Source organism: Panthera uncia (assembly GCF_023721935.1).
Source record: "Panthera uncia isolate 11264 chromosome B3 unlocalized genomic scaffold, Puncia_PCG_1.0 HiC_scaffold_1, whole genome shotgun sequence".
Lineage (NCBI taxonomy): Eukaryota > Metazoa > Chordata > Mammalia > Carnivora > Felidae > Panthera > Panthera uncia.
The window spans coordinates 129,431,573-129,458,644 of NW_026057582.1; the positions used below are offsets into that span (position 1 = coordinate 129,431,573).

The 27,072-nt window shown below is 40.4% G+C and overlaps 1 long non-coding RNA gene across 1 annotated transcript; it reads right to left on the reverse strand.

Moving 5' to 3' along the window:
• Nucleotides 1-20,413: 20,413 nt before the first annotated feature.
• LOC125910261 (uncharacterized) lies at nt 20,414-26,843 on the reverse strand. The gene is made up of 3 exons (XR_007453910.1): nt 26,653-26,843; nt 24,760-24,944; nt 20,414-20,572 (listed from the first exon to the last, which is right to left on the reverse strand). It is a non-coding gene; the product is annotated as an uncharacterized LOC125910261 (long non-coding RNA).
• Nucleotides 26,844-27,072: the final 229 nt, after the last annotated feature.

A 27,072-nucleotide genomic window follows, 5' to 3' on the forward strand; every position in this document is an offset into this window, starting at 1 on the left:
GAAGGAAGGAAGGAAGGAAGGAAGGAAAAAGGAAGGAAGGAAGGAAGGAAGGAAGGGAAAAGGAAGGAAGGAAGGAAGGAAAAAGGAAGGAAAGAAGGAAGGAAGGAAGGAAAAAGGAAGGAAGGAAGGAAAAAGGAAAGAAGGAAGGAAAAAAGAAGGGAGGAAAAAGGAAGGAAGGAAGGAAGGAAGGAAGGAAGGAAGGAAGGAAGGAAAGAAGAAGGAAGAAGGAAGGAGGGAAGTCATTCTAGAGGCTTCCACTTTTATTTTGATTGGGATATAGAAAGAATTGAAACATTTTACATCCCAAGAAGATAACAAGAAATCATTATCTAAACTATAATAGAAATAATTCTAAAAACTTTTCTTTAATATCATCAAAAAGCTGTGGACACAAAGAAATTTTAAAAAAATTAAAAAAAAAAAAAGAACACCAAACCCAAAACCAAATGAACAACAAAAACCCCTAAACTCCAGGAAGACAAACCCTTTCTTTTTTTTATTAAAATTTTTTTAATGTTTATTTATTTTTGACACAGAGAGAGAGAGAGACAGAGTGTGAGCAGCGGAGTGGCAGAGAGAGAGGGAGACACAGAATCTGAAACAGGCTCCAGGCTCTGAGCTGTCAGCACAGAGCCCGACGCGGGGTTCGAACCCACAGACCGCGAGATCATGACCTGAGCCGAAGTTGGACGCTCAACAGACTGAGCCACCCAGGCGCCCCAACAAACCCTTTCTAAGTAAGTGAACAATATAGGACACATTGAAACCTGGGATCAATTGCTGAGGTTTGGGGCAGGTGGGCAGAGGAGCAAAGCTATCAGAAAGTTCAAACTTGGCTTAGAAAAGAGGAAATAAACTAGATTTGTAATGAATCTAAAGGCTGCCATTTTAGATTGCAGCTGAAGGAACCCCAAATGCAAAGAGCATCCTCTCAACCAAGTTGTTCACAAGGAAATTTAGATGACTGAGCAGAGACTGGGAATGGAGGCAGAGAGATTTCACAGACTCACACTTGTCAGGATCTCAGTTTCCTTCCATCTCCCTGGTTTCAGCACCACACAGTCTCTCAGTCTCTGGGCCTTGGTGAAATGGTAAATATAGAGATTATTTTCTTTATTTTCTTGAATTCTTCAAAAGTCAACTATTCTTGAAAAGACTAGGTAAGGTGGTGCCTGGGTGGCTCAGTTGGTTAAGCATCTGACTCTGGATTTCACTTCAGGTCATGATCTCATGGTCCAGGGATTGAGCCCCACATCAGGCTCCATGATGGGTGTGTAGCCTGCTTGAGATTCTCTCCCTTTCCCTCTGCCCCTCCCCCACCTGCACTCGTTCTTTCTGGAAGAAAGAAAGAAAGGAATGAAAGAGAAGAAAGAAAGAAGAAAAGAAAGAAAGAAAGAAAGAAAGAAAGAAAGAAAGAAAGAAAGAAAAGAAAAGAAAGAAAGAAGAAAAGAAAGAAAGAAAGAAAGAAAGAAAGAAAGAAAGAAAGAGAAAGAAAAAAAAGACAAGACTAGGTAAAGGGAAAAATTCACAACAATGTATTATGGGGTTCACAGTATGTAAAAGTATAGAGAAAGTACACAAGTTAAGATAAAGTATAAATGAAATTATGCTGTTATAAAGTTATTTCATTATGCACCGAATGATATAAAGCTAATTCAAGATTGTTACGAATGCATTTGGTAATCTCTAGTACAACCACAAAAAGAGCAATACAAAGTGATAGCAAAATGCCAATAGAAGAGATAGAAGGGAATATTGAATATTTTCACGTTAATCCAAAAAGAGGACAAGAAAAGTGAAACAAGGAAGCAACCAAAAAACGGAGAGAACAAACAAGAAACCGGAAGCAGAATGTGACACTTGAACTCAGACATATTGATGAGCACATTAAATTTCCACGGGTGAAACAAACCCCAGGTAAAACATTAGACGTTTCAGAATAGATAAAAAATAAGACCTAAGCATATGCTTTTTCTAGGAGTGCACTTTAAACATAAACTCACAGGTAAGTTGAAAGTAAAAGAATGGGTCGAAATCTGCCACGGGAGCAGTAAGTAAGAGAAAGCTTGTGTAGCCTTATTATTATCAAACAGACTAGACTTGAAAATGAGTAACATTATTACCAGAAATAAATAGGGTCACTTTGTACTGAAGAAAGGATCAATTCATCCCCACAATAAGACAATCTTTCATGTATACTCATCTCCTCACAGAGTTTGAAAAGAAATTAAGCCAAAACTGATAGATCCAAAGGGAGAGGTAGATAAATGCAGTCACATTTGAAGATTTTTTCCTTCTTTCCTTCTCCTTCCTTCCGTTTCTCCCTTCTTCCCTTCTTTCCTTCCTTCCTTTCTTCTCTCTTCTTTCCTCTCTATCAGGAGTTAACAGAACAACTACAGAAAAAAACATTATAAGTACAGCAGATTTGAACAACACTATAAAAAATTTGATGTAATTGACATAGATCATTATATACCAACTGTAAACACATATTCTTTTCAGTTATATAAGAGGCAGTTCAAGATACACCACATTTCAATAAATTTAAAAAGTTGAAATCGTATAAACTCTTTCCTCTGACATCAGTGAAATTACATTAGAAATCAGAAACAAACAAAGAAGAAAAACAGATAAGAGAGTCTAAAACATCAAAGTTAAACAACAGACATCTAAATAACATGGGTCAAACAAAATAGTATAAGGAAAATTAGAAATTATTCTAACTGAATGATAATGAAAGTACCATATATCAAAATGTGTGGAATATAGCTAAAACTGCCCTTAGGAGAAATTGATGTATTTAGATGCTCAAAGGGGAAAAGAATAAAGGTTAAAAAGAAGTATTTAATCTAAATTTCCATTTTAATAAGCTAGAAGAAAAGAATGAAGTAAATCCCAAGAAAGAGGTAAAGAAATAAAAATATCAAAGCAGAAATCAATGACATAAAAAAAATAGACAATTAAGAAAATCATCAAAATCATAAGTAGCTTTTAAAAATGAATGCAATTGATGAGTAGAAAAAAAAAGAAAGAATGAAAATCACCAAAAACAAGAAAGAAAAGAGGGGCATTATTGCAGATTCTATTGAAGTTAAAAGGATCATAATCAGATATTCTGAACAACTGTTTGCCAACACATTCAACAGCCTGGAAAAGCTGACAATTTATTTGAAAAAGACAACCTTCCAGAAGGTCAACAAGAAGAAATAGAAAATTTTATAGTCCTATGTATTAGCCAACTCAGGTTGCTATAACAGAACACCACAAACTGGGTGGCATGAACAATAGACATTTATTTTCTCATAGTTGCGGGTGCTAGAAGTCCATGGTCAAGGTGTCAGCTAACTTGGTTTCTGGTAAGATCTTTCTCTGTGTCTTACAGATGGTTGTCTTCCTGCTATGGCATCACATGGTCTTTTCTTGACACTTTGGTGTCTCTTTTTTTTTTATAAATTTTTTTTAATGTTTATTTATTTTTGAGACAGAGAGAGACAGAGCATGAACAAGGGAGGGTCAGAGAGAGAGGGAGACACAGAATCCGAAGCAGGCTCCAGGCTCTGAGCTGTCGGCACAGAGCCCGACGCGGGGCTCGAACTCATGGACCGCGAGATCGTGACCTAAGCCCAAGTCGGCCGCTTCACCGACCTAGCCACCCAGGCGCCCCCATTGGTGTCTCCTCATAGGGCACTAATACTATCAGATCAGGGACCCATCCTTTTGACCTCATTTAATCTTAAATACTTTTAAGAGTCTGCATCCCCAAACAGCCACAATGGGGGTTAAGACTTTAATGTACAAATTTTAGGGAACACAAACGTTTACTCTATAAAACTATATCTATTAAAATGTTAAATATAAAATTTTTAAAGTTTCTTATGCCCCCCCCCCAAAAAAAAAATAACACAAAGAAACAAACTAAAAGAATCTCTCCAGGCCCAGATCCCTTTAAGGGTGATGACTTTCAAACATTTAATTAGTAATTAACACCAATGTCACATAATATCTTTCATAAAATTGGAAGGAGGAAAGATATGCTAATTTGCTTTATGAGTTCAGCATAACGTTGACTCCACAACATTAAGAACTAGAATATATAGCATTATATAAAAATCTATATCCTGCCCAAACATACTTTGTTCCAAGAAGGCAAGGTTAGTTCAACATTCCAAAATTAACTTAAATTCACCACATTATTGGCATAAAGGAGAAAAATCAAGTGATTATCTCAGTAAATGCAGAAAAAAATATCTGAAAGAATTCATCAGTCATTCATTATAAAAACTTACAGAAAATTAGGAGTATTCTCAGTCTAATTAAGGAATATCTACAAAAAATTCACTTAATCGTGATACATTCGATGTGTTCATCTAAGATTGGAATGTCAGTAAGGAAGTCCATTCTACAGCTTGTATGCCATTTTTCTTAAAAGATGAGCCAGTGTAATAAAAAGTAGAAATAGCACAAAGAATTGAAAGGAAAATGGAAAGCTGTCATTATTCACAGAAAACAAAATTATTTCAAAGAAAATCGTAAAGGAATACCAATAAAACCCTAAAACTTAGAATTAATGATAGGGAGAATATAGCATTATTGCAGGATTCTGGGTCAATATATAAAAATGAATGACATTTCTATTAAATGTTAGTACTTTACAAATAGTAAAATAAAGTTTAAGATGCTGCTATCTACAAAAAAATGAGAATAAACCAAAATATTTAGAAATAGATTAGACAAAAGGATGTATAAGATTTGCACACTGAAAACTAATCAATACAATTTAAAGATAAATCAATCAAGATGACCAAATAAAGAGGACTCAGAGTTTTTAATGTGACAAATATCTCTCAACTGAAAGTATAACTTCAATGCAATATGCATCCAAGTCCCAGCAAGCTGTTTTTAATATAACTTATCAATTTGATTCTAAAATTAATATTAAAATTCAAAGCTGAAACAATTTGGAAAAGAAAGCAAAATATTGGCAAATTTTCTTATTTTATTTGAAGGGTTATGAAGCTATCGTAAAAATCAAGGCCACATAGGCTTGTGGAACAAAATAGAGACTCTGGAAAGAGAGCCACACGTATACAATCCACCAATTTTCAACCAACGTGCTAATATAACTCAAGGTGGAAAAGGATAATAGTTAAAAATTTGTGTTTTGCAGTTTTTGAATGTTTGAGAAAACACGTTAAAACTCAGAGATCTTATTATTGGAAATTTCAGGGAAAAGTTATAATTATTGTCAAATGGGAATACATTTTGAAGGAGAGCTTTCCTCAAGATTTTTCGCATATGAGCTGTCAAAATTAGATTTTTCAGGGCATTTTCAGGGCAAAAGTAAGATTTCAGGGCATTTCAGTTGCTCTTGAGAAGTAAAATATTCTTCCCTCACTCATGAACTTGTTTGACGCCTGGTGAATTACTGTTTGTAGCTTTCTCAATGTGAATGTTTTATGTCAAATAGCCTCACATTGATTATTTCTTTCCCCAATGTATTGATGCGATTCACTACTTTTGATTATCTTAAGAGCATATTCCTACAGCAGGATTGCTAACAATAAGTTAACTACACATAGAAGTCACAGTGAACCACGTCAATAAGTTCTCATAGATCCAGACCGAGTGGATTCCCAACTCATCCCCTAAGGTAGGTCGCTCAAATGACTGGAGCCACCCCAGTGCTATACCCAACACGAGGGAAAATGTGAACAAGTCAACGTCAAAGAGGGAAGAGAAATCGCAACCCACTGGGACTATGATATCTTTTGCAAATTTTACAAAATCAAATGAGCCAATGCCGCGTACCTTCCTTGGCCTTTTGAAGGCTTACTCAAGTGCAAGGTCCTGAGGCTGATGCCTCCTTAGCTTGCCCATGAATCAGCCTCTGATTTTGCCATAATCTGTTTCCATCGACATTGCCATCTATAGATGCACTAAAAAGATATAACATATCTATATTTTCATCCATATTTATGTTCCATAAATCCTCTCCTAGCCAGCACAATGCCCTACGCCTAAAATAGTTTCTTACTTATGGTAAGCACAAGATATGAGCTTTTAGAATTAGTTGAATTGGACTGAATTTAATTGACAGAGTGTAAAAAATTTAATTGGATCAGTTCTTATTCTTTTTATGCCTTATGGCAAAATGAGAAGAATGTAGGGTTTGGAATTGCTTACTAGCTTCTTCTTCTTCTTCTTTTTTTTTTTTTTTTTAGGGAAAATTATTTTTCCTCTCTTAGATTCTGTTTTCTAACCTGCAAAACGGGGGGAATAATACTCTGCCAGAAATTGCTAATTGTCTCCCAATATTTCTTCTTGCCTTCTTCTACAGTAAGACAAGTCCTGGTTTTAGCTGGGCACATGGCTGCCCATAATAAAAGCTACAATTCCCAGACTGCCTTGCAGTTAACTTCAGATGAATAAGATGTAAATGTCATGGAACTACTTCCCCGAAACTTTCTGAAAAGAGTGCTGAGGCCGGTCTTGTTTTTCTTCTTCATCTTGACACTCCAAATGCACATGCGATGCTAGAGCTCTACCCGCCATCTTGGAACATGAGGGAGAGGACCACATCTTCAGGGGAAGAACAAAATAGTCTGAAAGGCTAAGTCACTGAGGAGCTAGACATTCAGGGGTAGAGGCATACTGTCAATCCTGAGTTGCTCACCTCCACATAGTTTTGTTTCAAAGAAATACCACCCTAGCTTATTGAAATTGCTATTATTTTGAGCTTTGTTGCTTGCACTGAATTTAATACAAACAAGCGCTTTGCAGGATCTCTGAAGACTAAATATGCAAAGTGCCTAGTACAGTGCCCTGCAGACAGTTGATTTTAATATTAACAGCTGCTCAGTGTTTTCTTATCTGGATATTTTTGCCGGCCCAATGAGATGGCCCTCAAAAGTATTATTTAGATTCCTGATTCTAGCTAGTAAATATCCTCATTCCTTAATTATCTAAAAATAAGACTTCTTAATGATATCTATGCATTAAAGTCTCTAGTCTGATCTATTTTATGAACTGTTAGGAGGAGAACATTCCAGGATGGGATTACTATTTTGCTACTGTGTAGACTTTTCAGAATGTGCTGGTGTATAATTTTGCCCAGCATATAATTTTCATCCTATTTTCTATTTTTTCATCTTGCTGTTGTCAGCTATAACTTAGAAAACATCTTTAAATAGATATCTGGAGGAAAAAAAGAGCACTGCATTTTTTTTTTAATTTACATCTCAGGCATCTGTGTACAGTTTACAAAATGACCAAATTTTATCCTTATAATGGAGGTCTCTGAAGTTGGCTTGGAGAGGGCCAATGTCAGAATCTCCATGAAATAAAAGAAAACTATGGCATTATTCTTTTACCCCAAGATGTGAATTTAATTCATATTATCTTTTTTAATGGAGAAGATGACACACACGTTCAGTCCTAATTTCTCACATTCCCATTTTTCATGAAAGTTTTCTTCAGCTACCATGGAATGGATTCTTTCTTTCCTTTCTGATACCTTGTGTGGCTTCATTATCCTGCTGAGTTCTTTGGATCATGACTTATAGCTCTTTTCCACCACACACACACACACACACACACACACACACACACAATGCAAATAGAGTCTAAGGCAGAAGAATGATTTTCCAGGAGCAGGGGCATGCTACAGAATGGAGTTCCTGCCTTTTGGGAGTTAGCTCCTTCTTCAATTATGGCCCTGCCACTCCACTCCTATGGAGTCCCACGAAATGTACTTGTTAGAGAACACACAGCATCACATCAGCTCAGGAAGGGTCCCCCCAAATTAATCTCGCCTGGTACATTAGGAACACTTCGCTGACATTTGCTGTCCCTGTCAGCCCTAATAAAGAGATTTTTACCTGTATTTGCCTATTCAACACTTCAGTCCTTCAGCCAATTTTGGAAATTATTTCTGATTTATGGCTCTCTCACAGGCGGGTGTCACCCTGCCTGTCAATTATGCCTCAAAGCAAATGCTAAGTGAATGCTGGCTGGTAAAATTAATAAGGGAAACCTTTACTCAAAAACCTAGAAAGAAGCTTGTAAAGGGGATCATTCAACCAGGCAGTAACTTGGTGCCTGCCTGTGATATTTATAAGCGAGACAGAGGTATATGGAGAATTCAGTCACACACAGAAGGGAGAAATGTGGTTCCTCCTCGGTCTTGGAAGCTCAGCTACTCTGGAGAACATGAAGACCATTGTGATAGAAGTTCAGTGGTTCAGTCCCTCTGATGCTTCAGGGCCTGGGTCATGCCCATGCTCTGCAAAAGGAAACTGGTTTTTCTCCAATTGGTCGATACAAACTGTTCAACTTCAGTGCAAATCCAAGAAATGGAAAGACACCACATCATTCTGTTCTTTTAATTATTATTTTAAAGATTACTAATATGAATAATAGATGCCCTAGTTTATATGGTTTTCAGATATTTGACATTAGAAAACTTACTGCTATTAAGTACTTTCATCACTGAGTAAAAGGAGTCCACTTAAGCCCTAAGGTGACTTATTTCTGTCTACATTTACAACAACAGGGACCACTGGCCTCATCTCTCTGTATACTCCAGTCTCCCGGTCTCTCGGATCCTCAAAGTTTTTTAGTTCCTTTACACCCAGGGCTTTTGTGCATTGTACTGTTTCCACCATTAGTAATGGTTTCTGTCCATATTTCTTCCCCTGGAGAGCTCGAACTCCTCTTCAGGCCTAGGTCTGGTGGTATTCACTCAAAGACACTGTCTCCCCAGTCTATGTAAGTGTTCATTTTCATCTCCTACCCCATCCTTTCCTTTTGCTTCATGACTTGTATTAGTTAGTAATTATGCATCCATTTGTGAGACTGTTGGCTCTGTACTTGTTGCTCTCAGTAAACTTTAAGCAAGATGAAGGCAGACTCTGTGATTCTTGTTCAGTTTGTCCAAACCTCCAGAATATATCAGTCCTGGCTCATCAGAGACTCAGAAGATACTACTGAACTCATGGCTGATGAAAGAAGGACAACTTTTTAAATCTTGGGCTGGATCTGTACAATGCTTAGTCATTTGGAGTCTGAAAGTATATACTACCATATTCTTGTTTTGCTCTTCTGCATAAATAATATGTCTACAAAATACATTCTAATATTACTGCCTGAAATAATCCTTGCCATCTGAATATGCTATTGTCAGTAGGTTGATTATCACATATGCCTCTAGCACATTTTTTCCTGCTTTATAGTAAGGTTGTTAAATGACCTGTTAATGAAAACATAGTGTCCTCAAAGTTGGAGAACCACATCAGACTTACCCAAGGTTCCGCCCTGAGTGTGTTTCTATGGAGGTATTCAATATTTTCTAAAGCCCAGCATCACTTTTATTCTGCAGAGCTAAATTGTAGTGGTTTTAGTTGTTCATTTGACAAGCATCAATGAACCATGCACTAGGTGCTAAGCATTTAGCATGACCATGGAATACCAGAGATGAAGGGTATTCTATATACCCTTGGAGAGCTCACAGTACACATGACTGCCATTAGGACACATCCCAGTATGTCACTGATTGCATTTATATTTATGTCTAAGGTATAGATATCACTGTGGAAACAGATCCCGGTACATCATAGGAATACAAAGTAAGCTCCAATCTCACAGTCCCACTGTCTCCTAAACTTGGAGATGACCCTATGGTGACAAACTTCCATGGCCAGGAATGCTTATCATCTGAGAAGCGTTGCATACATATCTATTGAATGATGGAATGAGTGATTTGAGCACATCCCTGAATTACCAAACTCTACTCCAAACAACCTGAAGAATTTTAGAGGTTCATGGCTTTAGTGCTTTCTCTAAAAGAAAGAAAACATCATGTTGATGCTTATTTCCAGAATTATACTGAATTCACTTTGGTTGACTCCTACAGAATGTTTTTTAGCATTGTACAGTTGTTCAGTGCCAGCTTTCTAACACATCTCTTTAGTATTTTCATGGGAAGGCTCTGTCAAGTTTCCTCCCTTTAGAGAGGCAGATGAATGCAATGGAAGATGGTATTGTATTTGAAGCTGTGCTTCAAATCTGCTGCTGCCTAACTAGATCAAGCACCTTGCCTGCTCCGTTCTTAATTTTCCCATCTTTAAAATCAGGGGTGACTATGAAAATCCAATGAGTCTTTAAAACGTATAATGTGCTGTGGCAATATAAAGTATAAAGGTCATTGTTGCTATTCATAAAGCCTAGTGATTTCAGGTATTATATTCCTCACTCTAAGCAAAGTACACAGTGCTCTCCCTGACTTTAATCCTTCCTCTCTTTCTCTCATACCTGAGAGCACTTTCAATGGATTGTTTTCATCATGCCCTAGGAGTCAAGGAAGACTTCTCTTCTTTAGAACTAAAAAGAGCAGTTTTACTAGATGGGTTAAACCAGAAAGGAGAAAGGGGGGGAATAATACTTTATTATTTCATTCAACAGATTCTTATTTTAGTCATTGATCACCCAGTATGTTCAAAGGGTTGTTGTAGATACTGAGGATACCAAGGAAAGTAAAATGGAATCTGTCTTCGTACCCATGAAGGTTATTAGTAGGTGCTACAGAATGCAAATTCTGAATTAATTTATTTCCTCGCACACCTTGATTTCCTCCTGGTCCACCTAATCCCATTGATAGGTTAAAGATGCATCCCTTACAACTGAGAAAAGTAGCACTGTTGGCCAGGCCAGGATGAAACTACGACAATGACAGTCATGTCAACTAATGAGATGAGTTTTTAAAGGTAACCCAAAGGTCATTTTATTCCAACTCCTCATAGTAGAATTGAGGCCTTTGTACCCTAATGGTGTTTCATCCACATGTACAGTTAGGGAGTTTCTATTTATTGGTGACTACTAGTATTCAGCACTTTGGCACTTCTTATAATGTCTTAAGGAATCTTAAAGAATATAAAATGTTATATTTATTTTTCCCACAAACTCAAATTATTATAATCTCTCAGGGTTGATAAGTAGAATTGTAATATATATGAATATCTATGGAAGGATTCCCAAACATGTGGTTTTCATTGGTTGTAATCAAAAGAATTTTCCTATTTTTTATACAGTGGATTGTTACACAGCCATAAAAAAAGAATGAAACCTTTCCATTTGCAATGACATGGATGGAGCTAGAAAGTATTATACTAAGCGAAATGTCAGTCCGAGAAAGACACATGCCATACGATTACACTCATATGTGGAATTTAAGAAACAAAGCAAAACAAACGAAAATGGGCTGGGGAAGAGAGAAAAACCAAGAAACAGACTCTTAACTCTAAAGAACAAATTGATGGTTACCAGAGGGGAGGCCGGCAGGGGGATGGTGAAGTAGGTGATGGGGATTAAGAAGGGCACTTGTTGTGATGAGCACTGGGTGTTGTATGTAAGTGAGGAATCACTAAATTCTATATCTGAAACTAATATTACACCAAATGCTAACTAACTAGAATTTAAATAAAAACTTGGAAAGAAAAAAAGTCAGATTTATGATCCAGTGTGTGAGTGCTATTATATGACCACACCCCCCCCATACACACACACCGGAAGACCAAGAACTCCTTTGTTGTCTTTTGCTTTAGAAAACCTCATGAGATATGCCGGTGGACAATTCTGCCACCAAATCCACAGTCCACCATTTTGTATCCCATGACTCTGAGAGATCATCCAATTGGCACTGCTGTGGGAGGGACACAGTACTGCTTAAGTGCACAAGTTTTGGAGTCATATAACTGGGTTCAAAGTCTTATTCTACTGCTTTCTATCTCTGTGATCATTCAAGTTACTCAACATCACTAAGGTCTAACGTCTTCATCGGATGAAGGAAACCATCATGATGCTCTTCTTATAAAAGTTAACCGAGCTGTGTAACTGCGAGTCAAGGTTCTTGATTTCAAATAACAGAAATTTACCTTTGTTAACTCAAGCAGAAAGGAATTTACTGAAAGAATATTGGTTGCTCACAGATTTCAGGGGAATGCCAATGTACTCGAGCTCAGAAAGGAATAAAAGGAGCCAAGTCATAGTTCAGTTATCGTCATGGGAGAGCTCCCTGAGGATACGACTTCTAAATTTTTTTAATTAAAAAATGTTTTCAAAGTGTATTTATTTTTGAGAGACAGAGACAGAGTGTGAGTGGGGGAGGGGCAGGGAGAGAGGGAGACACAGAATCCAGAGCAGGCTCCAGGCTCTGAGCTGTCAGCAGAGAGCCCGATGCGGGGCTCGAACCCACAAGTCACGAAATCACGACCTGGGCTGAAGTCGGACGCTTAACCGACTGAGCCACCCAGATGCCCCAGAGGGTAGCACTTCTAGGGCCCATCTTTAGCAAAACCCACCAGCTGTTCCCATGGACTGTGAATGCGCTTCCCTTGAATATCCCTAAGGGATTCGGCTTGCCCGTGTCTTAAGATTTCTGGCAATTCCAGACAAAAGTTTCTTTCGGGAGAAGTCATATGGCCCATGCCAGATGACAGCGACCAACAGCCGTCTTCCACGAGTCACACCCCTCAACAGTGTTGGTATTCTCGCCCTTCTATTTGAAAGATAAGGAGACTAAGACATAGAGAGGTGTAGTGACTTAGCTATCAAATGACAGAGCTATCAAAGATTCAAAGGCATGACTAAGACCTCCAATACCTTATTTTTTTTCAAAGCACTGTGCCCCGAAAGTTGGGCTGTATTTCCAAATTTCATGTTCCACCTGCCTTAGTGCTTACGACTGGGCGGACTAAGTATACTCATTCAACGTAAGCAAAATAAGATTAGAACCATTCCCCTCCCTCCAAGAGTCACCCTCTCACACCAAGCTGATGTAGACTTTTACAGTTTGCCTGCGGCAGGTGCAATTTTGAAGGGACAGGGTTTGGGGTAGGGATGTATCGATATAAATAAAGGGACATGGAAGCTATCTCATTCGTATAAGTAACAACAGGAAGTTGGTATGCACAAGAACAGAAGTGACGGGTTTAAAACAAAAGAGGCCCTTTTGTACTTAACATCCATTTCTGAACCCCTGTATCACAACCTTCTCGTACGAGGTCGGTAAGGTTCTGGAGACAGGTTTCGAGCGTTGCAACGGGTTTCTTTGCCTAAAACATGAATGCTAATCTCTTCCCTCTCTTGCAAAGGGTACCAAGCCCCTGTTGGGTCCACAGATCTGAGTCTGGAATGCATCTCTGTTATGCCTGTACCTTCTAATTCCAGAGCGATTATGATGGAGTGTAAAAATTGTGTGATTAATAAGCAAAAGTTTTTGAATGTCAGTGAGGAATAGAATGCCTTATTTTTGTATATCTCTGGAATCCCAGATTTTATTTTACTTGAGGAAGCCTTATCTTTCTACAAAATCCAAAGCTCTGGGAACACATATCCAAGAACAACTTCCCAGCTTCCTGGCACTGTGAGGCTTTCGAGATCTCCACAGTTAGATGGATGTCAGATTCTGAGGAAAAAGGAAAAGGGAGGGCTAAAGTCCCCAAATTATATAAAGTTTTAGATTAAACATCTCCTTCAACTGACATATTTTTTTAAATTTTATTTTATTTTTTTTAAATTTTTTTTAACGTTTATTTATTTTTGAGACAGAGAGAGACAGAGCACGAACAGGGGAGGGGCAGAGAGAGAGGGAGACACAGAATCGGAAGCAGGCTCCAGGCTCTGAGCCATCAGCCCAGAGCCCGACAAGGGGCTCAAACTCACGGACCGTGAGATCATGACCCGAGCCGAAGTCGGACGCTTAACCGACCGAGCCACCCAGGTGCCCCTCAACTGACATATTAAATACTATCACCAAAACCTTAAAATATCTTGCCTTGTTGTTGAGTTTTGATACGTGTTAGTTCCTTTAAACAGATCATTTCTATGTTCACCACAAAAGCTCTGGAAAGAGTATTATTTTCACTATTCGCTCGAGGGGAAACTGGAAATCAGAAACACTCAGTAGTCACCCCACTTCTAAAACTTATGTGTCTGGGCCTGGATTTGAACCTTTTTCTCTAATGCCAAAGCCCACGTTCCCGTGTCCTGTGGACACATGCACGTATACAAACCTGAAGCTAGAATAGGGCCATTTCAAATTTATTTTTTTTTCAACGTTTTTTATTTATTTTTGGGACAGAAAGAGACAGCGCATGAACGGGGGAGGGGCAGAGAGAGAGGGAGACACAGAATCGGAAACAGGCTCCAGGCTCCGAGCCATCAGCCCAGAGCCTGACGCGGGGCTCGAACTCACGGACCGCGAGATCGTGACCTGGCTGAAGTCGGACGCTCAACCGACTGCGCCACCCAGGCGCCCGGGCCATTTCAAATTTAAAAGACATACTCTCTCTTGGGGCACCAGGGTGGCTCAGCAGGTTAAGCATCCGACTGTTGGTTTCGGCTCAGGTCATGATCTCACAGTTTCGTGACTCTGAGCCCCACGTTGGACTCTGTGCTGACAGGGTGGAGTCTGCTTGGGATTCTCTCTCTCCCTCTCTCTCAGTCCCTCCTCCGCTTGAGCTGCCTTAGTTTCTCTCAAAATAAATAAATAAACTTAAAAAAATATACTCTCTCTCGACAAATTATTAGTAGGGGAGAATCAAAGGGAATGGGGAAAGGAAAAGGGAACAGATCAGCTGTTACTGGCAAATTCGTAAGAGGTTAGGGGAAGAAGAGGTATCTGGGGGGAAACAATATTCCAGTGAATTACATGTGTGAAGTGTATCACTCAGGGACACTGTTGTCTCAACATGAACATTTTAAACCAGTTCTACATGCCCCATGTTGCTTGTCAGCAGAGATATGAAAGGGATAAATATAACCCTTGGGGTTTCACAGCTCTGCACTTTGAAGAAATCAGCAATCTTTCTCCAGTTATCAAAACCCAGCATTTCTTGTCGTGATGGCTGTAGCATCCTTTGGAATTACTCAAGTGGAGGCAGCACATGCTGGAATAAATTGGGGGCTTTTAAGAAATGAAAGCCTGATTTCACGTGGATCAAAAGCTGCCAACACAGAATTTCCCTTTCTCTTCCCCCTTATCCGTCGGGCTACCTTCACCAACATTCGCCTCCAGCCACGTAGCTTATTCTGCCCTTAGGTTGGCGGCCTGCTGCCAACAGACTTGTTCTCTATGGGAAAGGATGATTTCTAAATACTCTTGTTGTGACTTCCTCCCAATCCGACTAGATGTGACATCCGGGCTAGACAGGATGCTGTTCCCGCCGATCAGAACTTTCAGTGTGGGACGTTTTGCTTGGCTGTCCGACTCCCTGAAGGGAAAACCAGTTGGTCTTCCATTTACAGGTTCTGTCCCCCACTCACAGACCAGTCACACCCCTGGTTCCCGGGAGTTGATGGAGCCCCAGGCCGGTGGCTGGTGTTCTGTTGGCATTGATGTGAGTAGCTCCCTGACCTTTTGTCCTTGCTCCAAACACAGGAAAGAAAGATGAGGCGTAAGCGGAACCAACAGTACTGAGAAGCAACGAAGATTCTTAGATACCTAGTCTTCAAGATTTATTCCTACCTTAGAGGTGTCATAGTCGCTTGCTCAACTGTACTTGGAAACTTTTATCCTTAATACTTGAGCACCTCCGTCCTTCTTATCTATTTGGGTCACAGGTGAAAATGTGACTTTCCTTAAAGACTTTCCTTAAAGTCACAAAGACTTTCCTGAATCAGCCAATTCGAAGTAGCCTTTGACTCTCTGGATCCACTCACCAGCATCGCCCTGTTTTATGTTCTTCAGGGCACATACCACGGTTGAAACTCTCACGGTTTTGTTTGCTTCTTGTCTATCGCACTACAAGGCGAGTTTCCTGAGGAAAGGAACTGTATCTTTTTTTTTTTTCAGTGCTGAAATATAGTCAAATTGTTAAATAAATAATCAATGCCAGGTTCTTCGAAACAGTTCTGTAATCTTTCTTATTTTTATTTCTACTTTCTTTCACACATACGCAAAAAGATGATTATTATATAATTACAGGATACAGGGTTCCATGATTAGGGTCACAATTTTCATGACGGCTGGTGTCGTGTTATTTTAAAAGCCCGTGATAGTAAATGATAACGTAAGGTAACCCCTCGGCATCCATTTTCCAACAAAAGTTATGGGCCAGTTCCCTTTATTGTATGGAATTAGATCACTTTTTTTTTTCTGTTTATCAACATAGAGATTTTATTATTCTTGACTTCCCTCTAAGAGGTAAACTCTGACATAAGAGCGATTGTGTTCACTTTTGTTCCCCACTGTATCCATACCTAGCTTGGTTCCTGGAGCAAGGAATCTCTCAACATACGTCAACATGTAAAAACGAAGGATAAGGTAAGAACGCTAACGTTTTGCCTGTGTCCCATTTTCAGCTGGGTTTCCTTTTTTTTCTTTAACTTTTTTTTTCTTTAATGTTTACTTTTGAGAGAGAGGGAGAATGGGGGAGGGGCAGACACAGAATTTGAAGCAGGCTCCAGGCTCTGAGCCGTTGGCACAGAGCCCTAAGCGATGCTCGAACCCACCAACCGTGAGGTCATGATCTGAGCTGAAGTCCCACGCTTAACCAGCTGAGCCACCCAGGCACCCCTGGGTTTTCTTTTTTTTTTTCCACTTTACTTATTTACTTTGAGAAAGGGAGAGCACAAATGGGGGAGGGGCAGAGGGAAAGGAGACAGAGAGAATCCCAAGCAAATTCCACGCTGTCAGCACAGAGCCCAACGCAGGGCTCCATCTCAGGAGCCGTGAGATCGTGACCTGAGCGGAAATCAAGAGCTGGAAGCTTAGCCGACTGAGCCACCTAGGGGCCCTGGGGTTTCCATTTTTGACCAGAGCCCCGGCCTCACTCTTCTGGAGCCTCATTCCTTCCAAAACAGGCACTAGATTTCTAGCCTTAACTTCAAAGAAGTCCCGTTGCCTTGGTGGTTCCCCAGGATCTGCCACCCAAGCCCCATGTTTTTCTCCTTGTCTTCAGGAGCTGAGCTCCAGACCCTGGAGATGACCAGCTTCACTCATCTTCTTGGGCATCCACATGTGGACTGTTGTTGGGTTTCGCTACAGCAGACAGTCGGCATGCCTATCAGGACGAGCCTACCGCTCACTGCCATGCTCTGTTCCATCAGTTCCGTCTTGGAAAAAATGGATCCTCACTGCAGCAGGTGTGAGCAGTGATTCTTCTAAGAAAAGGCGATCTGAGGCCCCTAGCTTTTCCCAGTCATAATGCTGTTTCTTCGCTTGACGTGGGGAGAAGAACTTCTCATTGAAAAGAGTCAGCTACAAATTAAGAGACATACTTTCCTGACATTTAGAAATATGCAGCATGTACGAATTGAAGTAGGCAAATAAAACAGTCTAAAATTCATAGGTGATATTATCTAAACATTTCTTAATGAGATCCCCCCCATCTGTAAACTTTTTAAAAACATTACCCACAATATGTATTTGTCTGTATATTATGTACGTAGATATTAATGTGTATCTACATGGATATGAAACCTTACCTAAATGTATACATTTTTTTTTAACATTTATTTATTTTTGAGACAGAGAGAGACAGAGCATGAGCAGGGGAGGGTCAGAGAGAGGAGACACAGAATGCGAAACAGGTTCCAGGCTCTGAGCTGTCAGCCCAGAGCCCGATGCGGGACTCGAACTCACGGACCGCGAGATCATGACCTGAACCGAAGTCGGACGCCCAACCGACTGAGCCACCCAGGCGCCCCTAAATGTATACATTTTTAAAGGAAGAGCTGAAAATCGAAAAAATAATTTTAGTCCAACAGAAGATCATCTTACATGCTCCTCGTGAAGGCTCAGAGATGCACCAGCCATCCCCCCTTTCTTCTGAGGGACGATCACTCAGGAAAGTTCAAGATGCATTTCTTCTCCTGCTCCTTGAAGTCACTATTCACATTTGTGTCACACTGCAGTTTCAGACGCGGTCACCTCTGCAACCCATCAATGGGCAAGGTTATCAGGCATGCAGAGAACCTGACAACTTGTGTGAACACGTATGTTTAGCAGGGTAAAAGAAGGTTAAATTTTGTGGTTGTTTCCATGTGACACTCAGAGGAACCCACACAAAATCTGGCTGAGAAGAGAGAGAGTTTTCCTGATCTGTAAGATAGTTATCAGAAGGACTGCGGGAAATCAAGGGAGCGATCTGGACTGTGTGTGTATGTGTATATCCGTATGTATATACACATAAATATATATAAAACACGGCTGCCTGGTCATGAGTAAGCAAGCCATGTTTCACTGGCAGCACGTGTTTAATAAAACCTTTGTGCTCGTGCCAAAATCCAGCCTGCCGGTGATGTTCATGGATTGTGTCATCCAACATTATTAGCAAAATGTGTAGTTAACCTAGTGCAAGAATTTTATCACTGCCGTGTATTTGGTACTTGTATATCAGAAAGTTTTTTATGTTCAACCCCTACAAGCTTTTTGAACAGAGAACCTGGATTTTTAAGAGTATGTTTATAGTTAACTAGAATTATTCTGCCTCCGTAGATTCAGGGTGGGGAAACAGCCCATGGGCTTCGTTTTTAGTTCGTTGGGGCAATCGATTGGTATTTCTTTCTTCCTTTTTTTTTTTTCCTTCCCAGAAAGGAAAAATGAAACAAAGATCTGTAGGCTTCCCAATCTATCATTCCAGTTCAGAAACGTGCCATTTTTCTCCTTGACCAAAATGCCTCCCAGCTGCCCATTTCTGTCCTAAGCCCAAACAAATCCCAAATAGTTTTGTTCAGTGATAGGACGACATCCCCAGTCTGACAGTCTGGGTTTGGTGTTCTGCTAAATGCTCAGGATGGCATGAAATAGCCAGTGAGAAATGAAAATTCCCCCGCGACAACACAAGGGAATATTCTAGAATCTGGGGTCCCAGCTGCAAAGGAATAAGATACTAGATCCACAGGACGTGTGCTTTGTCAGGCTGCATGTCTTTGCAATTGCCCTCTGTGGTACAATCACTAAGGCAAGATTTCATTTCCCCCTAAACACTGAGAATATAATAATGGCTTTCAAAAGCTCACAACATGAGTCTATGATGTTGAAAGACCAGTAAATTACTATTGATAATTCAAGAGAGATGGGATGTAGCAAGTACAACTTTAAAGGATTTTGAGTTTGAACATGGCTCCGAGGAGGCTACAATTTTGACCGTGGCTTTCCTTTCTCTACCGCACCACCACCGTCCTACATGGTTGCGAGACTGAACGAGTAATATTTGTGGCCATTGGTCAATCGTAACATTTTTATCCTCCTAGGCATTCAAGGATGAGGTTAAGTAAATGTGTTAGCCTTCCTTCCTCAAAGATGTACACTTCAAATCATTCAGAAGAGCGAAAGTCTACATGAGCAAGGTAGGCAACATTTGAACTCGATTTTGTCTAAGAAACAAACAAACAAACAAACAAAAAGATCACATCATCAAGTAAGCTCGGAACCTAGCCACAGCAACCAATTATAAACTTACCTGAAAATATATCCTTCCTTTCAAAATCACCTAATCATGTAGAAACACTGAACATCAGAGTTGCTGAAATAAATATTTTCATCTATGTATTCATAGTCCACTGTTTGTTATTTGATTTCATAAGTTATTTAAAAGAAAATGTTTTTTAAAAATTTTTTAAACTTTATTCATTTTTGAGAGACAGAGAGAGACAGAGCATGAGCAGGAGAGGGGCAGAGAGAGAGGGAGACACGGAATCCGAAGCAGGCTCCAGGCTCCGAGCTGTCAGCACAGAGCCTGACGCGGGGCTCGAACTCACGAATGGTGAAATCATGACCTGAGCCGAATCAGATGCTCAACCGACTGAGCCATCCAGGCGCCCCTAAAAGAAAATGTTTTTAAAATAGTATCATCCATTTTATCTGTATCTTATAATATATTTTTAAAAATTTTTTTTAATGTTTTATTTATTTTTAAGAGAGAGAGAGAGAGAGAGAGCATGAGCAGGAGTGGGGCAGTGAGAGAGGAAAACACAGAATCCAAAGCAGGCTCCAGGCTCTGACCTGTCAGCCCAGAGCTCAAAGCGGGAGCTGAGAGATCATGACCTTGGCCAAAGTTGGATGCTGAAATGACTGAGCCATCCAGGTGCCCCCATTCTATCTGTATTTTAGATCATTCCTTAAGAGAGACACCTAGAAGTGTAATTACTTGGCCAAGGGGAATGGGGAGTTTTAAGTCTCTTGATTAATAATGCTAAATTGCTTTCGACAAAAACAAAGTAATTTCAGAAGTAAGAATAATTATTTAATATAAGAGGCTGAATACAAAATATTCAAACTATTTGAATAAATGACCTTACTCTCTAGAGCTTTGGCTAATAAATAAAGGAGCAAAAGGAGGTTTAGGATGAAAGAAGGAAGGAAACTGGAAATGTTTGGGTTTCTGAAGCATTTACATTAATCAACTCACCTTGCAATGAATGGCTGTGTTCATAAGGCACAATGTATCTGCTTAGCAATTAAAATAGCCAATCATGTAGCATAGTCAAATTATTTGTCTTCGTGTCACTCGATCACGCACTTTTAGTGAAAACATTTGGGGCAAATTCTCAGCTCTCAATCAGTATTTTTGACCTTTTAATGATGAAGAATATGAGAATTTAAGGCTATTGATTCCCCTAGAAAATGCACATACACACAAAGCTTTGCATCTATTATCAGGTACCCACATATCCCCAAGATGTGCTTTGCGCAGTGCCTTTAGGTAGTAGTGGCTTTTGATTAAGAAACCATAAAAATATTATCAGCCCATCCTCAAAACCCTTCAGTAGGAAACTGATGGTGACCGCATTTAAACGTTGCATCTGAGTATCTTTCCATTCACAAAATCAGCAAATGCTACTACTTGGAAAAAATGGTAGCAACATTTGGTTGAGTGGGTCTACACATCCTGGGGACACAGATTTCTGAGACCTTGATGAACACAGTGGAACTTTCTCTTGGGGAGAAATGCTGAAACACACGATGAGCCACAACCTTAAAATAGAATTGCTGAATTCCAGTGATGAGTTCAAGGACCTTCTAAATTTTCTCCTCAGAGTCCAAAGAGTCCAGGCTCGAGGCCTTGAGTTTCATTCCCAACACCACTTCAGTTGTACAGGTGAGGAAAGGAAAGTATGGAGCGGTTAAAAGATTTATTCTTACTTGTAAAAGGAGTCGCTAGCAATGTTAGAATTACAATCTATATTTTTGATGCCCCCAGCTGGTGCCATTTTAGACCAATTTTACGTATCAGAAAATTGAAATTCAAAGGGGGAAAATTACTTACTTTAATCGTATACTGTATGATAAACCGAAAGCAAGGGAGTGATTATACCTCTAGCCTCTGGAGCTTATAGATGGCGTCCTCTCTTCGCCAAGATGATAAATTTGTGTTTGGAATATACATTTGGGAATAGATCAGTTAACCGCAGGTGATCAAGTTCTTTAACTTGATCCAATAATGCATTTTTACAGAAATACATTGTGATGAACCATACGAACTCCACACTTAAGAGCTAAACAGGTGTATTTGCATACGTAGACAATTCCCTGTACAGGTGTGGATGTTAGCTTCTCAGCACGTTACCCAATTTGCATTGGCAAATATGAACAGACTTGTCATTGATAGCTTTGCCTTCTGTACTTGAAAATTTGACCCTTCCAGTTCCGAAATATACAATAATCACCTTGTCTAATTTTTGAGTGTGTAATGTCTACAACCAGCGAATTCTTTAAGTAAATTGAACGCCTATTTTGGTTATCCCCTAGGACCACTAATTTGGAAAAGAAAAAAAAAAAGCACATAAAATGGAGACGTAAAAATATCCCAATTTGGTGGCGTCTTTTACATATCCTGGTTTCCAATTTGGTGACACTACAAGGAGATGCCACAACTCGTCTGGAAGTTCACCTTCTTGAAGCCAATATATCAATAAATATGTAGACACACAGATCCACAGACCATCCCCTGCCAGCTGTTAACTCATACCATTGCTCTCAAAATCGTCAGAGGCAATTTAATGAAATGGTAGTTGGCCATTGGGCAATTCTTTTCCAGGCCTTTAGAAAAATACAGAAAAGGCTGAATCCCAGCCTACTGAATCAGTACACAGAGGGATAAATTAAAACTTGGAACTCTGTTAGGGGCCTCCAGGGTTGGGACTTCAGGAAAGTCAGGGCAGGGAGCAGAGAGGTCATCCGTAACTGAGCTAGGTTCCTTTTTCTTTCCTGCTAGATATGTTTAAGGGGCCTATTTTCTTAAATACCCACTTCCTGTCACTCATGCTATGGAAACTGTGACACTTCCTCCACTCAAGATGACTTTTGCATCCATTTCAGAACTTGAAATAGAATGGAAAAGTACTTCTCAGGACTCTATCAGTCGTCCTGCTGCTGGAGAAAAAAAAAAATGAAGAAAAGGCTTAAGAACAAGGAATGACTCTTTAGTTCAGTTTAAAATCAGCTCATGTTGCTATGAATGAACTAAACTGGCCACGAGTATGTTTCAGCGATCATATGCTTCTTTCTACAGAGCTCATCCAAGCCTACCTCGAATTGACCCTAATTACGTGGGCAGACAGAACAACGGACTACTGATGAGGAGGAATACGACTTTGACGATCATGTCTTGCTTGACCAGACTGTGTGATCTTCGGTGAAACTTTTGTTGTACATAGAAAGGAGAGAAAGAAGGTACTCTTGGGGCGCCTGGGTGGCGCAGTCGGTTAAGCGTCCGACTTCAGCCAGGTCACGATCTCGCCGTCCGTGAGTTCGAGCCCCGCGTCAGGCTCTGGGCTGATGGCTCGGAGCCTGGAGCCTGTTTCCGATTCTGTGTCTCCCTCTCTCTCTGCCCCTCCCCCGATCATGCTCTGTCTCTCTCTGTCCCCAAAATAAATAAAAAACGTTGAAAAAAAAATTAAAAAAAAAAAAAAAAAGATACTCTTTCCTTTTGCACGTAGAGGTACATGTCACCATACATCAGACGTCTAGCTCTCTAGGCTTAGACCAATAATGGAAAGAGAAAAGTCAGGTAAGCGAAACAGCCAAGGTTTGAATCCTAGCAATGTGATGATCCTGAGTAAATAGTTTTTCCTCGATGAGCATAAGTTAACTCGTTTGCAAAATGGAGCCAGTGGGGCCCCCACACGCTAGATATTCAGTCAATGATACCCATTATCCTTGAAGATTAGGAGGCCTTTTTTTTTTTTTCTATTTTCATATAAACTCGGGATATATTACAGCCTGGAGTTTGGCAGAACTGAGATAACAGACTTAAGTCCCAAATACAAGAGAGAACCAAAGTGCTTCCAAAAGATTTGAGAGTTGCCATTACTATGTATCCCCATCCGCATCCCCTTAATACTGTAAATGAGGTCATTGCGCAGCTCCCAAGAATTCTCCATGAAGATGTTTGGAAAAAGCACTCCTGGGAGGTCCCTCGCCACTTGCTTGTGAGACGTTCTGCAATGGACATGAAAGTTCCTTTTTGGCGCAGGGACAGTCACAGGTTTTATAACATGGGTGACAATTAGTTTGACACAGTGCGAAGGAGATGGTGTCTAATTTCTCTGTGACAAAAGTCAAGTATTTCATTTCCTTAATCTCCGAAGAAAAAGTCACTCATTTATTTTTTGACTTAAAAAAAAAAAACACCTAAAATGTAAGTTTTAGAGAGAATATTTTCCAGCAGGTAGCAGAAAACAGCATAGGCTGGTTTCAGCCAGCCTTCAAGCACCATGATTTATTTGAGCTGAGCAATTTTCCATATAATCATGCTTAATATACATTTTTTGGTTGTTGAGGTACTATTGCTGGATGAACATGTATACATTTCCAAACTCAAGTAGAAAAAACTATAAAATATGATTCAAGCCATATGTTTTCTTTCTTTCCTTTAAAAAATTACGTCCATAAAATAAATTGGGGCATAGATTCATAGAGGCCTGTATACAGTTTATTCAAAAATATTTTTAAAGAGCCAGGTGACGCCTGAAACCAGGCTTTTGTAACACTCCCAAGAGATCCAGGTGACCTTAGTATTCTGCTCCACCAGCCGAGAGGCTGGAAACCTTGGGCAATCCAGCTGGTTCCAGTATGATTTCAGAGCTGGCAGACCCAATTCTCAAACCCCCTCCTGTACAAACGCATTTAAGCCATCGTTATCGTTATCATCATCTCCGTCGTCAACTTCACGGTCAACGTCATCATCCTTACCGTCTACTGCGTGCCAGGATCTTCCAGGTCTCGCCACGTCTTACACCAATTAGGTCTCCAAGCCACACTGTGAATTAAACATCCCCAGAACAGCGAAGAAGAAACTTGACATCTAGAGGAAGCCTTTTGTATTGGACGGTCTTGAATAAGACGGAGACATCGTTGCTCTTTTCACGCAAATTCACTTTGTTGGAGGTTTCCACTCGTTTTTTAAACAGGCACAGCAAGTGCCTTCCACACACATACCAGTCACAGCGTGGCCAGGTAGTCAGAGGTCTTCCTGTATAATCCACTGATCTGGGTTAAAATCCCAGCTCTGAGGGGCGCCTGCGTGGCTCAGTTGGTTCAGCATGCGACTTCAGCTCAGGTCATGGTCTCACGGTTTGTGGGTTCAAGCCCCCCGTGTTGGGCTCTGTGCTGACAACTCGGAGCTTGGAGCATGCTTCAGATTCTGTGTCTTCTTCTCTCTGCCCTTCCCTGCTCACACTCTGTCTGTCTGTCTCTCTCCCTCTCAAAAAGAAACATTAAAAAAAAAAAGAAAAAAAATCCCCAAAGCTGATACTTACCTACTGACTGATTGACTTTGGGCATGTGGCTGTTAACTTCTTTGGGTTTCATATTTCCCATTTAAAGATGAGAAAACTTAGACCTTCTTAATACTAAACATAACAGTGCCTCAAACGGGATAGGTCTCAATAAAGCAGTTTGGTTGTTATTTGACTTTCTTGTGAGTGAAGATCCACAGTTCTCTCTGAGAAGAAAGAGAGACGGTCATGGACAAGAACTTTTACAAACACAACTACTTTTTATTCACTTGCTTCAAAACAATAGACAGGCCTCCGAACGGCAACTCTGAAGGAGCTGAGGGAAAAATTATCAGTCTGGTGCCATTAGGATGTCTCCATTCAAAAGAAGCCAGAAGGCCCTGCTCTAACATGTCCCCTGGGTTAGAGGGTAATTCTGCTTCTCAGTAACCCACTCATTCCCCAGAGCCCATTTACAAAACCCGAGGCCCAACCGGGCTGCTGCCCCAGGAATCTTCCCATTTCTGGAAAATGGGGATGGACATCATCAAAATTCATCTCCCCAGAGGGAAGAAGTCCAGTTGTAGGTCTTTTGCCTTTTAAAGTGAAAAAAACAAAACAAAACAAAACATATTTGTACTATTGGCGAATATGTTTTTGCCAGTTTGCACTTGGGAAGGCATACATACATAAATAGGGAGTTTCCTTTTCCCTGAATAATTAGGAGAAAAACATGTAGCTTTCGGTCAGGGCACATCTGCTTCAGTTTTCCAGTTGTGTATTTAAAGGGAAAGTTGTAGGAAGGAAGCCATTCTTTTTGTGCACCCGCTCTATGCCAGAATCCTTTTTCGCTGTGATACATAGAAACATTTCACAGGATCCTCTATAAAAGCTGTTATTATTTCTATATGGTAACAACAACAATTTTAGTTGGCATTCATAATCATTTTATTTGCAAATAAATGTGTTTGTGTGTATTTTTAATTCAGACTTGCAGTCACAAGGCATTTGATATGGCTCGTCCCTGACTTCCAAGATGGGGAAACTCGAAAATGTTAAACGCCTTGCCTTATCGGACGGTACCTGCCCAGGAACACAGAAGGCTAAGTGTTACAGCCGGGACTTTTGGGGTCCAAGATCCATTCTCCTCCCCACTGTGTACCACTTCCTTATCAGTGAACGTCTAAGCTGCTCAGATTTCTGTTTCTTTAATCCAGAAAGCACGCTGGCAGAGCTAAGGAAATTCTGTTTGATCTGTTGTAAGCATTACTTGCACATTAATACCAGGCCTCGCAAGCAGGATTTATTTTGATCGCTGGACTCACCAGGACATTTGAGGAATGGAATGTTGGGTTGAGCGTCGGTTAAGGAGACCAGAATAGAACCTGGTGCTTCAGAGCTGGATGGGGCTTTGAGGATTGACAGGTCCAGGGCATTTAACCTTGGGTGATTTCTAATGGCCACATGACTCCTTTGCAGGTAAGCAGGCTTAACACAAGCGGGGGGGGGGGGGGGTTGAAATGTGTGTCGTTGGGCTTGCCTGCCTGCCTGCCTTTCTGCCATGGACCATAAGAAGAGTTTCTGCCCCTTCCACCCGGGCCCCAGAAGAATTATATACGGAGCAGAACAGAGCCCGAGCCATAACAAGGCAGGAAGCATAGCCCAACTGGATCCGCTGCCTGAAGCAGAACAGCCCAGCTGACCCCAAACCGACCCTCAGCGGAACTGCAGACACAAAAGAAATAAATGCTTTATTGCATCCTCCACGATTTTGTGGCCATTGTTCTGCAGCGGAGGAAGACCGGCAGAGCCCCTGAATCTATTTTTTGATGGCAAAGTAGTAAAGCCATAAAATGGGGAGCCATAGCCGAGTCTAATGTTTGTAAATCTAAGGATTTAAAGATAAATTAAAAAAAACAAAGGTTTCCAGAATACCTGCTTGGTACTGTTCTGTAGAAATTAAACCTCCTTCAAAATAAGGCTTAGAAAATACGGACGCTACGTGAAGAGGTGGACGGAGGGCTAAGAGTTGCCGTCGTCCGTTATTATGATGTCGTTCATTCGAGCACTGAAAAAACAAACAAACAAAAAAAGAGCTCTCATTTGTTCATTAATCTATTCAACAGACTGCTATTAAGCGTCCGAGGCAGCAGGTAGTGGGGTTTTTCAGGATGAGCAGCCCAGGTGCCAAAGTGAGCTCTCAGCTTAAAAGAGAGACAGGTTCACACAAACAATAGGTGCACAACGCGACAAGAGGCTAGAAGGGACATGTGAACGGTGTAGATTGTGAAGAAGGCTTTTAAGTAACAATAGCTGAAAAGGATTGTGTACTGACGGCAAATCCAGAGCTGATCT